The sequence below is a fragment of the Emydura macquarii genome, unplaced genomic scaffold (genome assembly GCF_026122565.2).
Source record: "Emydura macquarii macquarii isolate MOO-44397 ecotype Brisbane River unplaced genomic scaffold, CSIRO-AGI_Emac_v2 contig_2636, whole genome shotgun sequence".
Classification (NCBI taxonomy): Eukaryota; Metazoa; Chordata; order Testudines; family Chelidae; genus Emydura; species Emydura macquarii.
The window spans coordinates 45,716,992-45,731,365 of NW_027132773.1; the positions used below are offsets into that span (position 1 = coordinate 45,716,992).

The following is a 14,374-nucleotide window of genomic DNA, read 5'->3' on the forward strand; positions in this document are numbered from 1 at the left end:
CAGTATTTCAGTGGGAATTATATTAGATCCTTAATTGCTGATGAACTCTTTCTCCCTGTAGTGAGCAAACCCAGAAATGTCCTTTCAGTGTACAAAGCTATGCATATTTTTCCCAGTTATTGACTTCTTTCACAGAGGGGTCAGAACTGAACCATCAAGAAGAGATTGGCCAGAAAGGAGGCGATGCTAGAATCATTGGAGTTTCAAATAAATAGAAATAGCATGAATGAGAATGTGATTTTTGGTAGATGACTTAAAAACCATCACAGAGCAAGTTCATCACTAAAGTCTGTGCAAATACTTTCTGAATGAGACCCTTTCACGTGAGACATTTAATCATTGTTTTAATTTTACCGATGAGATCATTTTCAGCCCTGTTTTCTTTAAAAGTCTAATTGATGCCACTGGGGAAACATGAAGGCTCAAAAGTTTTTGCAAACCTTAAGGAGTTAGCACAGTGTCATCTAAAGTAATTCATGTGGTTAGCATTCCCGAGGTGCTTTAACAGCTTCAAATATAACTTTTAAAAGCTAAATTACAAAAGAAAAACATAATTTGTGGGAAATTTCATACCAACCCATTGCTGTTTTTAAGGACACAGTTTATTCAGTAGATTCAGCACTTGGGTCTCAGTATATTTGAAAGTTTTATAGGAGTTCCTTGCATTCCTATTTTTCTTCTGCTTTTCGAAGAGGCCTCTAAGTATTCTGGGGCCATCCGATCTTCATGGTCATCTATGTATCTTAGCAGAACAGGAGATCAAGGAAGACATCAAGGACAGACTTCAGCACACTTTGATTAAAAAACTCTGGCCTTTAACATACTTGAACCTTGTCAAGGACTTACAGCCTGGTAAACATCCAGGGTGAGGCTGGAGGCAATTTTGCTGCCTGCTGTCCTCTGGGGGTGAATGCCTCTTCTGCTACAGCTGCCTCCACAGGTTCATTAGGGTTCAAACTGCACCCCTTATTTCTAAGAGATGAATAAAGATTACCCATAATATAACCACCACTATAAAAAATCCCTGGCTTGGTGTCCAGTGTAGAATTGATACTGCAGGAGTCATCTTTGTATACACAGGCAGGCAAGCAAACAAATTCTGCTTATACTCATTTACACATTGCGTTGCCGTAAGCTTTCCCCAAATGTTATGCAGATGGAAAAATAAACCTCACGCTGCCGTAAATCAGTAGTTGTGCTGTGGTGGCAGAAGAAAACAGTTAAGAGTTTTGTTTTTCTTCCAAGAAAATCATACTTTTCAAATCCATCTGAGCCAGAGCCAAAGGATTATTTCTTATCTGGCCACAACAAATGCTCTTTCTAGCAGGGATAGATACTCAACATACTGAGCTGAAGTGAGTTTGACTCGTTAGGGATGAGGTTATCAGAGGAGGCTAAGGGAGTTAGGTACCTACATTCCATTGAATTTTAAAGGGATTTCAGCTCCTACCTTCCTTATATTTCCTAGAAAATCCCAGTCCAGATATTTACTGAGATTTCCCTGCACTGCAATAAACAACTTCCATGGTTTTATGAGGGATATCACAGGTGAGCTTCAAACTGGGAATGTCTACCCCCATAAATCCCAAGTTGGCAATTTCCAAATGAGACTGAAATTTTAGAAGTTCAGACCTTGTTAAGAAGCTGCTGCTTTATAGCTACATTAGTGCTGTCGCATTCATCGTAACTGTATTGGGTTCTTGCAAAACTCTGAACAGTACAGTATTTTATAGTAACGATGGCAGGAAATTCTTTGCAAGTAATACATGGTAGCAAAAAAAAAAAAAAATCAATCCACAGAGATGTTCGGAGGCGAGGGGCTCAAAACTCCCTGAATTCTTTTGTTTAAAATTATGGCTATCAAAGTGAAAAGATTGTTGGGATAGTTTCTTTTCCTCTTTCTCCCTAACTGAGCACTGCTCAGTTATCCCTGTCAGAGAAGATTTATCCCGGGGCTTTACTGAGCAAACGCTTTGCCTTTAGAATAGACCAGATGTCACCAACTCTAAAAAAATGTCATGGTCGAGACTCTATCCAAAGTTTCCTATCCCATCTCCACCCACAGAGACTGCAGACTGCACAAGCTGAGCACTGTGCATATTTTCCCATAACATGATAAATGTTTCCATCAAATTCACTTGCTCTGTTTGTTTGCCATGTTGTGTTGCCTACCTCCTTGGTTATGGCTGTCAGAAATGCTTTTCCATTTTAAAAGGAAAACAAATAGATTCCTGAGACCCACCCCCATCTTCCTTTCTACAGCTCTGATTTAGGAAAGCATCCCTATTCAGGAAAACACTTAGGCCCATGCTTAAAGTTAAGCATGTGCTTAAGTCTCATTGAAGCCTTGAGCATGTGCTTTTTTCAATTATGTCCCATAAACACGTGTATCCCTGCTACATGGGATTTGCCTCATGCTAAGAAGCCTTTTTTGTGGGAGCCCCTTGTTAAAACTTTAGCAGCCTCTTCTTACTCACACTAATCAATGGAGGCTGTGTATGCAAAGGAGCAAGGTGTCATGCACCTTCATGTCTTGTTGACACTTGTGAGAGTTGAGGGTGCTCAGCCCGTGGCAGGAGATGTTTAGCACCATTCTGGATCAGGATGACAATGTGCAGCTGCCTACTGGCAATGGGAGATCCTGGGGAACTGGGTTTTGCAAAAACTCCTGGGCTTTTTCTGAAGGTCTTGAGAAACTTTCAACTTTTGCTAAATATTTTTTACGTGAACTTAATTCTGTTTTTCAATCTAGTTTGAAAACAACTGTTCCCCTTCATCTAGGATTCCCAGGAAATAATGTAGACACCATCCCCAGGCCCACAACTTGCATTTTTCCAAGCCCAGTAGAAAGATAATCTCAAATATTGTTCTAAATCAAGAACTTGCTGTTTCTGAATTGGTTCTAAAATGAGCTGAGCTTTACTGTGTATATTTCCCATAGGTGCAAGAAAGTTACCCACTTTCCACAGACTGGGATCAAGTGTGTATCACTTTGCTTGGGTCTTATTCACATAAACACCTCTTTAGCTCCTGAGTCTGACTAAGTAAAATTTTTAATTCAAAAAATCTTGAAGACAAAGAAAGGTCTATTTCCATAACTGGGTGTTTTTGTGAGCCCATTGTAATTTATTCAAAAATGTCCATCGTTCGCTTAATTTTATTTCCTGGTTTAATCACCATTTCAGCTTTTGTTTTCTTTTTTCTTTGGTTGGTTATGGCCAATTTTGACTGTCAGTTTAGTCTCAAGGTGAATATTTGTCTTTTTTGAAAGATGACTGATTTTAAAAACGGGGAGGAAAAAAAATCAAGTTTCCATTAAAAAAAATCATAAAGCCCCAAAACTGGTCCAATTAGAAAATGAATGGAATGAAGATGTTTCAAAACCTTCCATGATTGTTTAAAAACAAATAACCAGCTATACTGGTGATCCTCTGCAGCTTGAGAGGAGTGGAAAATAGAAATTAAATACGATTTAGAAGAAAAAATATTTCTTGACATCACTAACAGAGTGAGCAGTCAGACTTTTATTTACATCCCTGACTAATAAAAATGCAGCTATCCCACGCCTAGAATACACCCCGACAGATAACATACAAATGAAATGACCAAACTGAACATGTGCTGGGAGAATACAACCTTGACATCCACATATGGAGGATTATCTTGAAGAATGACACATAAAAATAACCCTCCAGCAGATATTTTTTTAAGGAGAAACACAGAGGCTTTATATTAAAGGGTTTTGCTAACAGTCACTTCCAGGCTCTTTCCCAGGATGATTTTAACTTATTCCATGTGGCTGGTGAGAGTGGGTAAAAGGTTTGGTGGGGGGGTATGAAGCGGCATAAGTCTTCCTCACCCCTTTCTGACTCTCTGTGGAAGGCCCCCATGGGAATGGCTAAAACTGATTTAATCAGCATAGACACATTTCTCTGCTGAAAAATTAAAAGAACAAGAACACCAAATTCTGCTGCTTAATGCTTTATGCGGAAATCTCACATATTACACGGGAGTCACTTCCCATTTGTCAGACGTGTTGGTATAGCAGAGCACATGGCGAATTATTCACAGTTTGGGATGGACACAGGTTTGGCTTCAGCTCTAAACTGAGAAAGAGCAACATTGTCCTTAAAACACCTTTAAGCCATCCTCCATCTTGAGAACACAGGAGCGGGGGGTGTCAAGACCAGGGAGTAGGCAGTCATGCCTAATTGCTAGAGCAAGGGTGTGGCCAAACTCTAGTGTACAATAATAATTATTATTTCAATATGCAGGAGAATATTTATCCCATCTGCCGATTTAATTAGTTACAAGAATGTGTCATTTGAAGTAGATCTAGTCAGATAACAGCAGATACATTTTAGCATTCAAGTGTTTATGAATTTAAATCCCTTTGGCTTTCAGGTTTTAGTATGACTGGTTGAGCTCTGCCAAAACCTTTCAGTGCTTAGTAAATATCTGTGGTTCTTTCATAGTATGTTGAATTAATATGATAAGCCTTGAGCTCTGTAACTGCAGGGTAATTCAGCAGTCTGTGTTATTTATCTCCATTGCCGAGAGGCGAAGAGAGAATAATTTTAATGGAATGGGAATTGTGATAGGAGAAGCATCACACTGTGCTACCAATAACAGATGAAACAGACTTTTAATACACCACCTCTTCCTATAGGTAAGGATAAACTAAATGCTGCAGGTTATGTTAACTAGAACATATGTAGCAAAGAGAAATATATACAGCAAAGGAAAACATTCCTAAGAGTGAGATCTATCCAGATCCAGTAAGAATCTGGCTTGACAGCATAACAACCTCCCAAGGGAAGTGGTGGAAGTGCAATGATTTGAGTCAATTCAAACTGTACGGGAAAACGTCCTGGAGAGTTGGCCTGGAAATGAAAGCACGAGGGCACAGGTCCTCAGAGCTTGGGTCTCATACCCTACTTTTTTCAGGGCCATGCAACTGTAGGTCATCCAATCATTTCCGAGCTTCAGTTTACCCATCGGCAATATGGGTGACACGACTACCTCGAAGGGGTATTGTTACGCTGATATCTTATCTGTAAACTGCTTCACGCTCCTCAGATGAGAGGTCCCATAGGAATGGAACATTCAGGTTTGATATTTCAGGCAAAATAACTGCACATTCCCAATGAAGTTTCAAAATCTCTGGCCACTTTTTCAGGCATTACTGCTCTTCTACATTCATGACATGGTTATGACCCCTCTCACAGCATGCAGGCACAAACACGAATGAGATGGAGGGGAAATGTGAGTGTGTCAGGCTTACTGTTGGAATGCTGTATCTTACAAGTGCCACTAACACCTTGGCCAATGGCACCAGTATTACTCCGGCCTCACGTCCGAAGTAATGGCATTATGCAGTCGCGACCCTTTGAAGAATATTTATTCAGGGAGACATTAGTGTAAGTAACGGACTCATGTACATTGTGGAACATGGAGAAGGACAGAGCAGAGCATCTCCCCTCTTTGTGTGCTGAACTGTGATATGAAGCTAGAAGTAGAAGATGAAATGAAAAATGAGGTTTAGTAGAAAACCAAGGGGAGGGTTAGCAGGAAGAGGGCTTTGGATAAATTTTTTAAAAATATTGTCAATGGGAAATTATGGAACAAAATTTAAAGAACAAAAACTTTTCATAATTTCATTTTGAATTGGAATTTTCATTCTGTCTGAGTTTTCAAAAAGCAGTATTTTTTTTTTCAAATTTTGGATTTGGGGTTTCCCCATCTCCCCCTTTTTCCCCCCATTTTCTGTCACTGAATGCAATAGAATCAATTGTGTTAGGTTCGGTTCGTTGTTATTTTTTATTTCTCCAATCTAACTGCCTCAGCTGTGGAAAAGCTAGACTAAAAAAGGGGAAAATAATGAAGAAAAAAAAAAAAAACAATCCTAGACGTCTTTCATTCTGTTGAACTCAGTGGCCTGTGGGGAGAAAAGGATAAGGGGAAAAATAAAATTTCAAAAGTTTCAAAAATATTTCATAATTAAAAAAAATATTTGTTCCTTTTGAATTCTGCAATATGGAAACAAGTTCAATTTTTTAACTTTTCTTTTAAAAGAATGTAAGAACGTAAGAATGGCCATACTGGGTCAGACCAATGGTCCATCTAGCCCAGTATCCTGTCTTCCAATAGTGGCCAATGCCAGTTGCTTCAGAGGGAATGAACCGAATAGGTAATCATCAAGTGATCCATCCCGTTGTCCATTCCCAGCTTCTGGCAAACAGCAATCCCTGCTTGTTCCTGACTAATAGCCATTGATGGACCTATCCTCCATGAACTTATCTAGCTCTTTTTTTAATCCTGTTATACTCTTGGCCTTCACAACATCATCTGGCAAGGAGTTCCACAGGTTGACTGTGTCTTGTGTGATGAAATACTTCATTTTGTTCGTTTTAAACCTGCTGCCTATTAATTTCATTTGACGACCTCCTATTTCTTGTGTTATGAGAAGGAGTAAATAACACTTCTTTATTTACTTTCTCCACACCAGTCATCATTTTATAGACCTCTGTCATTTCTTTTCCAAGCTGAAAAGTCTCAGTCTTATTAACCTCTCCTCGTATAGAAGCTGTTCTAACCCCTAATAATTTTAGTTGCCCTTTTCTGTATCTTTTCCAATATCTTTTTTGAGACGGAGCAACCAGATCTGCATGCAGTATTCAAGATATGGGCATACTATGGATTTACAAAGAGGGAATATAATATTTTCTCTCTTATTATCTATCCCTTTCCTAATTATTCCCAACATTCTGTTAGCTTCTTTGACTGCCACTGCACATTAAGTGGATGTTTACAGAGAACTATCCACAATGATTCCAAGATCCCTTTCTTGAGTACTAACTTCTAATTTAGACCCCATCATTGTATATGTATAGTTGGGATTCTGTTTTCCAATTGGCATGACTTTGCATTTCTCAGCATTGAACTTCATCTGCCATTTTGTTACCCAGTCACCCAGTTTTGTGAGATCCCTTTGTGAGATCTCTTCATAGTCTGCTTTGGACTTAACTATCTTGAGTTCAGATAACTAACTTTTATTTTTGACGGATTGTTTTTCCATTTTTTACTCATCTCTAAATAAGGGAATCACATGTTCTAGCTATGTCGGAACTGAGAACATGACCATTGTGGGGTTTGAATAGATGCTGCTTGGTTGCTCATGTGTATAAATATTACTGCTTGGTGATCAAATGCAGTTACCATGTTCTAGAAGTAAACTTTATAGTAATCCAGATAAATTACCATGTAATGAACATTTGGAAAACAGTGAGTGCAAAGGGATTGTGCAGCTAAATGGACTCCTTATGTATTGTGCCATTAATATCTATTTTTGTTTCTGCTCAGTAATTTCATAGAAGCAGTATATCTAATTATTTATCCCACAACATGGAGAGAGATATAGAGTTCCAGTTCAACTCCCCAATTTTTTAGGCATTTTCCTTTAAAAAAACATATTGGAATTTTGCCACTCACATGTAAGCAGGCCTGAAGCAATTCAGTAATACCTATTACTCTAGTGCATGATCTAACAAAGTAGGTTCTAAATTCTGAAATCCACTTCTGTATAGTATATTATATATATATAAAATGCATATGCACGTGAGAGAGCGGTATCTATACAAAAGTCAAGTCTTGAGTAAAAGCAAAAGACTTCAGGAAATAAAATAAAATCATTAACAGTGATATGAAACAGTTTCCATCTGTCATTTATTCCCAGCTCTGTGCAAAAATGTTGAAAGAGCTGAGACACTTTGGCATTTAAGAAGAAACCAAGCTGGATCTTTCAACTATTTCCTCTGGGAGTACATTAAAGTCAACCCCAAAATATCAACAGAATATCTAACACACAAACACACACACACAAAGGTAAATGATTTCACACATAAAAAGTAAATTAACTGATTTGTAGGCTTTGGAAAATCTGCCTTACATTTGCTTCCAGCAATACTCTATTGTAGCCACCCTCATTACAAACTATACGAGGCTATCTAATTTATATTTCTCAATAAAAAGGCTCACATTTCTTCTCCTCCAGTAATTGCTATTAACAAGAAAATGGAAATACTGGAACCAGCTTTTGAAGGTAATGCCAAATGTTTGTCTTCTGGCTGACAACATAGAACTCTTTTCACCCCACCCCAGCCAACCTGTCTGCTCTTGCATATCCTCTTAGGCCTTTCTCCTCCTCTTCCTTAGACATTAGTTATTCGACTTTCCTCCTTCACTCTCACAGAGCCCCTCTTGCTCATCATCATTGGATTATCCTTCCAGACTTTCCTTTCCCTAGGCTATTTGCATTCCCTTCAATTAATCCTAAATGAGGATTTACTAATCATCTAGTGGCTTAGGTTAGAAACAGAAACATCCTATTATCTAAATGGGAGACCATTTTGAAAGGATATAGTTGTAAACAGGGAAGTGCTGTATTTTGCATGACATCTTCCAGCTGAAAATGATGGTTAGTGAGTGACATGAATACCTCTAGATCAAGCATGCTGTGCTGTTTTTGATGCTGCGTGGACCTATTATTTTTTCTTGTTTCCTTTTACAAATTGCATAATTTACTTAGAAAAGTCTAGGCCCAGCTCTAACATTATTGTATTATTTAACTTTTATATCTCTGTAGCACTCAGTGGCTGCAATGATGCTCCCACTGTGCTAGGTGCTGTACAAAACACAGGAAGACACAGTCCCAGCACCAGAGGGCAGGATGCAGGTAGCCAAATCCTCCTGTGATATGACCTGGGCCATTATAGTCTGGCAAATTCATGCCAAACTAAATGTTCAAACGCAGTCAGTTTAAAAGGACATGTAATTTCATATGTGGGAACTCAAGTCATCATTTCCATTAAGTGCATAAATACCTGTGATAGCTGAGGGTGCAGTGTCTTTTAGATACTTTTGTTCCTATTTATGTGTTCCACCATTGTGAGTCAGGGTACAGATACCTATACCTGTGCATAAATACTAGTGCAATGGAAGACTAAATCCAGGGGGCGAGAGTGGATAATCCCCATTAGAGAATATTAAAGGAACTAGCACATGAAACTGCAAGCCCATTAGCAAGGATTTTTAATGAATCTGTAAACCCAGGGGCTGTACCATATGACTGGAGAATTGCTAACATAGTTCCCATTTTTAAGAAAGAGAAAAAAAGTGATCCAGGTAACTATAGTTTGGCCTCAGTAGTATGCAAGGTCTTTGAAAAACCTTTGAAAGAGAAAGTAGTTAAGGACATTGAGGTTAACGGTAATTGGGATAAAATACAACATGGCTTTGCAAAAGGTAGATTGTGCCAGACCAACCTAATCTCCTTTTTGAGAAGATAACAGATTTTTTAGACAAGGGGAATGCAGTGGATCTAATTTACCTAGATTTCAGTAAGGCGTTTGATATGGTTCCACAGGGGGAATTATTAGTTAGATTGGAAAAGATGGGATTAATATGAAAATGAAAAGGTGGATAAGGAGCCAGTTAAAGGGGAGACTACAGCAGGTCATACTGAAAGGTGAACTGTCAGGCTGAAGGGAGGTTACTAGTGGAGTTCCTCAGGGATCAGTTTTGGGACCAATCTTATTTAAACTTTTTATTACTGACCTTGGAACAAGAAGTGGGAATGTGCTAATAAAGTTTGCAAATGACACAAAGTTGGGAGGTATTGCCAATACAGAGAAGGATTGGAATATCATACAGGAAGATCTGGATGACCTTGTAAACTGGAGTAATAGAAATAGGATGAAATGTAATAGTGGAAAGTGCAAGGTCATGCATTAAGAGACTAACAACAAGAATTTCTGCTCTAAGCTTAGGACCCGTCAGTTGGAAGTCATAGAGGAGGAGAAGGACCTGGGCGTATTGGTTGATCACAGGATGACTATGAGCCGCCAATGTGATGTGGCCATGAAAAAGGCTAATGTGATCCTTGGATGCATCAGACAAGGTATTTCCAGTAGAGACAGGGAGGTGTTAGTATCGTTATAAAAGATGCTGGTGAGACTTCATCTGGAATACTGTGTGCAATTCTGGTCCCCATGTTTAAGAAAGATAAATTCAAACTGGAACAGGTGCAGAGAAGGGCTACTAGAATGACCTGAAGAATGGAAAACCTGCCTTATGACAGGAGACTCAAAGAGCTTGGCTTGTTTAGACTAACCAAAAGAAGGTTGAGGGGAGATATGATTGCTCTCTATAAATACCTCAGAGGGATAAATACCAGGGAGGGAGAGGAATTATTTAAGTTCAGTGCCAATGTGGACACAAGAACTAATGGATATAAACTGGCCATCAGAAAATTAGATGCATGTTTCTAACCATCAGAGGAATGAAGTTCTGGAATACCTTCCAAAGGGAGCAGTGGAGGCAAAAAACCTAGCTGGCTTCAAAACTGAGCTTGATAAATTTATGGAGGAGGTGGTATGATGGGACAGCCTAGTTTGGCAATTGACTGATCTTTGACTACTGGTGGTAGATATGCCAATGGCCTGTGAAGGGATGTTAGATGAGGTGGGTTCGGAGTTATTACAGAGAATTCTTTCTTGGGTGTCTGGCTGGTGAGTCTTGCCCACATGCTGAGGGTTTAACTGATCACCATATTTGGGGTTGGGAAGGAATTTTTCCCCAGGGCAGATTAGCAAAGGCTCTGGTTTTTTTTTTTTTTTTGGCCTTCCTCTGTAGCATAGGACACGGCTCACTTGCTGGTGGATTCTCTGTACTTAAAGTTTTTAAACCATGATTTGAGGACTTTAATAACTCAGTCATAGGTTAGGGGCCTATTACAGGAGTGGATGGAGTTCTGTGGTCTGCGTTGTGCAGGAGGTCAGACTAGATGATCATATTGGTCCCTTCTGACCTCAGAGTCTATGAGACTATGAGCACTCTGATTCCAGACGCTCTCCTGCTGTGGGTGCACTACTCCTTTATTTTCCAAATAGTGTGCATTCTTAATAGGCTGATCCTTTTAATGTCTAGGAGTCACATCTGCAATGTACTAGGGGTATTGATTAATGCTGGCCCCAGATTGTTGCCATCTATCTATCTATCTTATAGATATATACTGCGTGATATATATAGATATATCATGCCGGCCCCAGATTGTCTCTGCACCCACTAATTCTTTCAGACACACCAAAACATCAGCCTCCCATGGACAGTCACCAGCATGTTTGATACCAGACATCAAGTCTGAGCCACACAACTCACAGTCACTGTCCACTCCTGCTCCCTTCTCTTGGGTAAACTTTTGAATGATGTGATCTGAGGAGCCCAGGATCCTGATTAAGGACCCAATCCAATCCCACTGAAGTCAATGGGACTGACTTCAATGAAAGTCAGATTCGACCCTTTCTCTTTCTCTGATATTTGAAGCATACACATGGGTTTCTGAAAAGCCCATTGTGCCTTAGCACATCTGCTCTGTATCCGAGTGTAGTAACCTTTAAGATGACTGTAAACAGTCCAGCTGCAAGAGGCTTACCGCTAGCCAGCTTGCTGTTTCTCTTTCCATCTTCTTTGTGGCTCTACCAATACACTAACTCCTTCAGATGGGGACTCAGCATAGTTGATTTGCTTCCCATTATTGGTCTGTGTGTTCATCATCCTCAGGCAACATCTGAGGGATTTGCACCTCATATTCACTTTCTATCACTGCTCCCGATTTCTAAATGGAACAGCACCGAGTAATGACGACTGTACTTGCTGGCAACAGAATGGTTTTCTGCAAAAAGCACTTTTTCTTTACGCTTCTACGTAGACTGTGACTGACAAACTCCTGGAGTTTAAGGGCTGGCATCCATGGAAACATAATATTTGTAGGCTGGAGTAGTAAGAGAGCGGTGTGACTATAAATGTTCTGAAAAAAACTCATTTTACTTTATTAGAAGTAGAGAAGATACAAGGTTTTTGCTCTGACAGTCACATTGTTTGAAACAAATAAAAGTGCATGAGCTAACCATATCTTTCTAGACATGTTCTGTGCAGGACACTGCTGCATGTAGAAAGTTTTCAGGACTTAATATCACAAATATATCTATATCAATGTCCATTCCTCCTTACTTCCTTTAGTGGGGATAATGTAATGGTAGTAACCCTGGAGCATATGTACTTTTCCCCTGGTTCCTAATGCAAATTTTCTCCAAAAGAGGGGAGGTCAGATATTCAATAGGTTCAGTTCAGGACTGTATTTCTCCCTCCCATCTTTCTCTCTGTCTACCTATACATATCTGGGTACTTATCAACATGTTAATCTGGTATGGTATCTGATCACTGGTATGACATCATTCAAATAGGCTTATGCTCCCTCCATTCCATGTAATCAACTTCTGGATTTCTGGGAGATTGACAGGATGACAGCCCTCATTCGACTTGAAGGAGCTAGCAAGTCAGCCTTCCTCCTCTCTAAAGTCTCTCCAAGACTGCTTCTGTTGAACAATTAGCCTGCCCTTCTTTTCTTCAGCAGCAGGAGTGGAAAAAACACTCCTCCCCTGGCATGTTGGGTAATTCCTTTTCTCATACTTTATTTCACTCAGTCAATACAAAAATCTCCCAGCAACTGTATTAACTGCAGCCAGCAGGTTTCTCACAACTCTGCTCAAGACAGTGACTTCCCACAGCCTGGTTTGGGTTGACACAGATTAATAAAGAGATATGCCCCTAAACATCACCATAGAGTGGTCTCCAATAAAACACATTGAAAGTCAGCATACTATAGTACTGAGATACTCCCAACATATTCCAACTGTAAAAGCTTCAGGGCAGCAGCCTTATCTACCCATGTGTTTGCATAGGACCTAACACAACAGAGCTCTGATCTCACTCATGGGCCCTTTCCACTGTCATAATATAAACAAGAAGTGCTAATAATATCACCACTTTGTGAAAAAGCATGACTTTTTAAAATGGAATCCACTGTATCTGTTTAAATACAGCACACTACAGAAAGAGCAATACCTTCTCTAAAGCCAGGCCCACCAACAGCAATTCTGGGTCCCAGGGCTGAACAGTCAATGCTCCCCCAACAAGGGATGGCTGAGTGGGCTTCTGCTGGAAGTTTTTGCTGATTTCCTATGTGTCATGCAGGGTCCCGGGCCACTGAGGAGACGGTATCTGCTACTCAGGCCTGGTCTACACTGGCTGTGGATTTCGGCAGCAGTCGATGGGACATAGGCAAGCTACGTACAGTAATTTGCATCTCTCTCATCGACTTCCTAATGTCTACTTACCATGGTGTCTCCACTGCGCTGCACCGATGGGAAATGCCCTCCCTTCAATGCAGCGCTACGCTTCTTGCTGGGATGGATTAACAGAGTCGACTTCTGGATTCGATTGAGCGAGTCTTCACTGCCGCTCAGTTGAATCTATAAAATCGATCCTGAGCTGCCGGAGGTGCTGCTGGCAGTGTAGTCACACCCTCAGTTCCCAGATCTCTTGGACTCCCAGGGAGATTATTAATGAACCTGGGAAACTGAGTAACAGATACTAGCTCCTCAGCTGCTCGGGAACCTGCATGGTGCATAATAAATAAGCTCGGCTCACGGGAGGGGCAGAGAGCACGAACAGCGGGGGCCTCAGGGAAGGGGGTGTGTGGAGGAGAGGCAGATATGTATCTATCCTCCCATCTGCCTGGGCCCTTTTAAATTGCTGGGCCCCTGGGCAATTGCCCCCATCAGCGGGCCTGTCTAAAGCGTTGTTTATCCTTTCTTATTGTCATAGATGTCTTTAATATTACAAGCTATTAAAATTTCCAAGCGGACAGTTCTTCTCTCATACATTTCCTGAAGGCCTCAATTTTCAGATCTTTAGTTCCTCAATTCAACAGGGAAAAGGGAAAAGAATACTGTTTCCCAGAACAGCTGACACCAAATCTATCATTCTGTGGCTTCAACCTAAGTTTCAAAGTTATCTTAGTGATTTAGTCATACCCTCTTGTATATCCGACATCTGCAGAATGTGTTTCTTCTCTCTATTTTGCTCTGCAGACACTCTTTGGTTTGGCATTAGCTTCATGAAAGAATTTTGGTAAAAAATAAAATAAATAAAGCTTTATGATCCTCTGTTTTTGTAACAAATGATCCAAAAGCATTTAAATTTTTATGTAAAAATTCCTTTTGTGCACAAAATTAAAGACTGTGTTATATCAAAAAGATATTCACTTTTCTCTAAAGGCAATAAAAGTCCAGCATAATTTAAACACAGATATAGCAGAGACCCTGAAGTGGAATAATTGACAGCTCTGGATATGACATACAGCAGTAAGGCCTTTCTGAAGAGTTGTGGGTGCTCATCAATATCGGGCCAGGTGACTAATAAATTAGCTATTACCCCTAAGGAAGGGTTTTCAAGTAGGTTAGAATTAAAGGGC

The 14,374-nt window shown here is 40.0% G+C and overlaps 1 long non-coding RNA gene across 2 annotated transcripts in view; it reads right to left on the minus strand.

Annotated features, from left to right (window-relative positions):
- LOC137163728 (uncharacterized) overlaps positions 1–14,374 on the minus strand; it is a 117,549-nt gene that overhangs the window by 55,080 nt on the left and 48,095 nt on the right. The gene's annotated exons all lie outside the window — the stretch shown is intronic.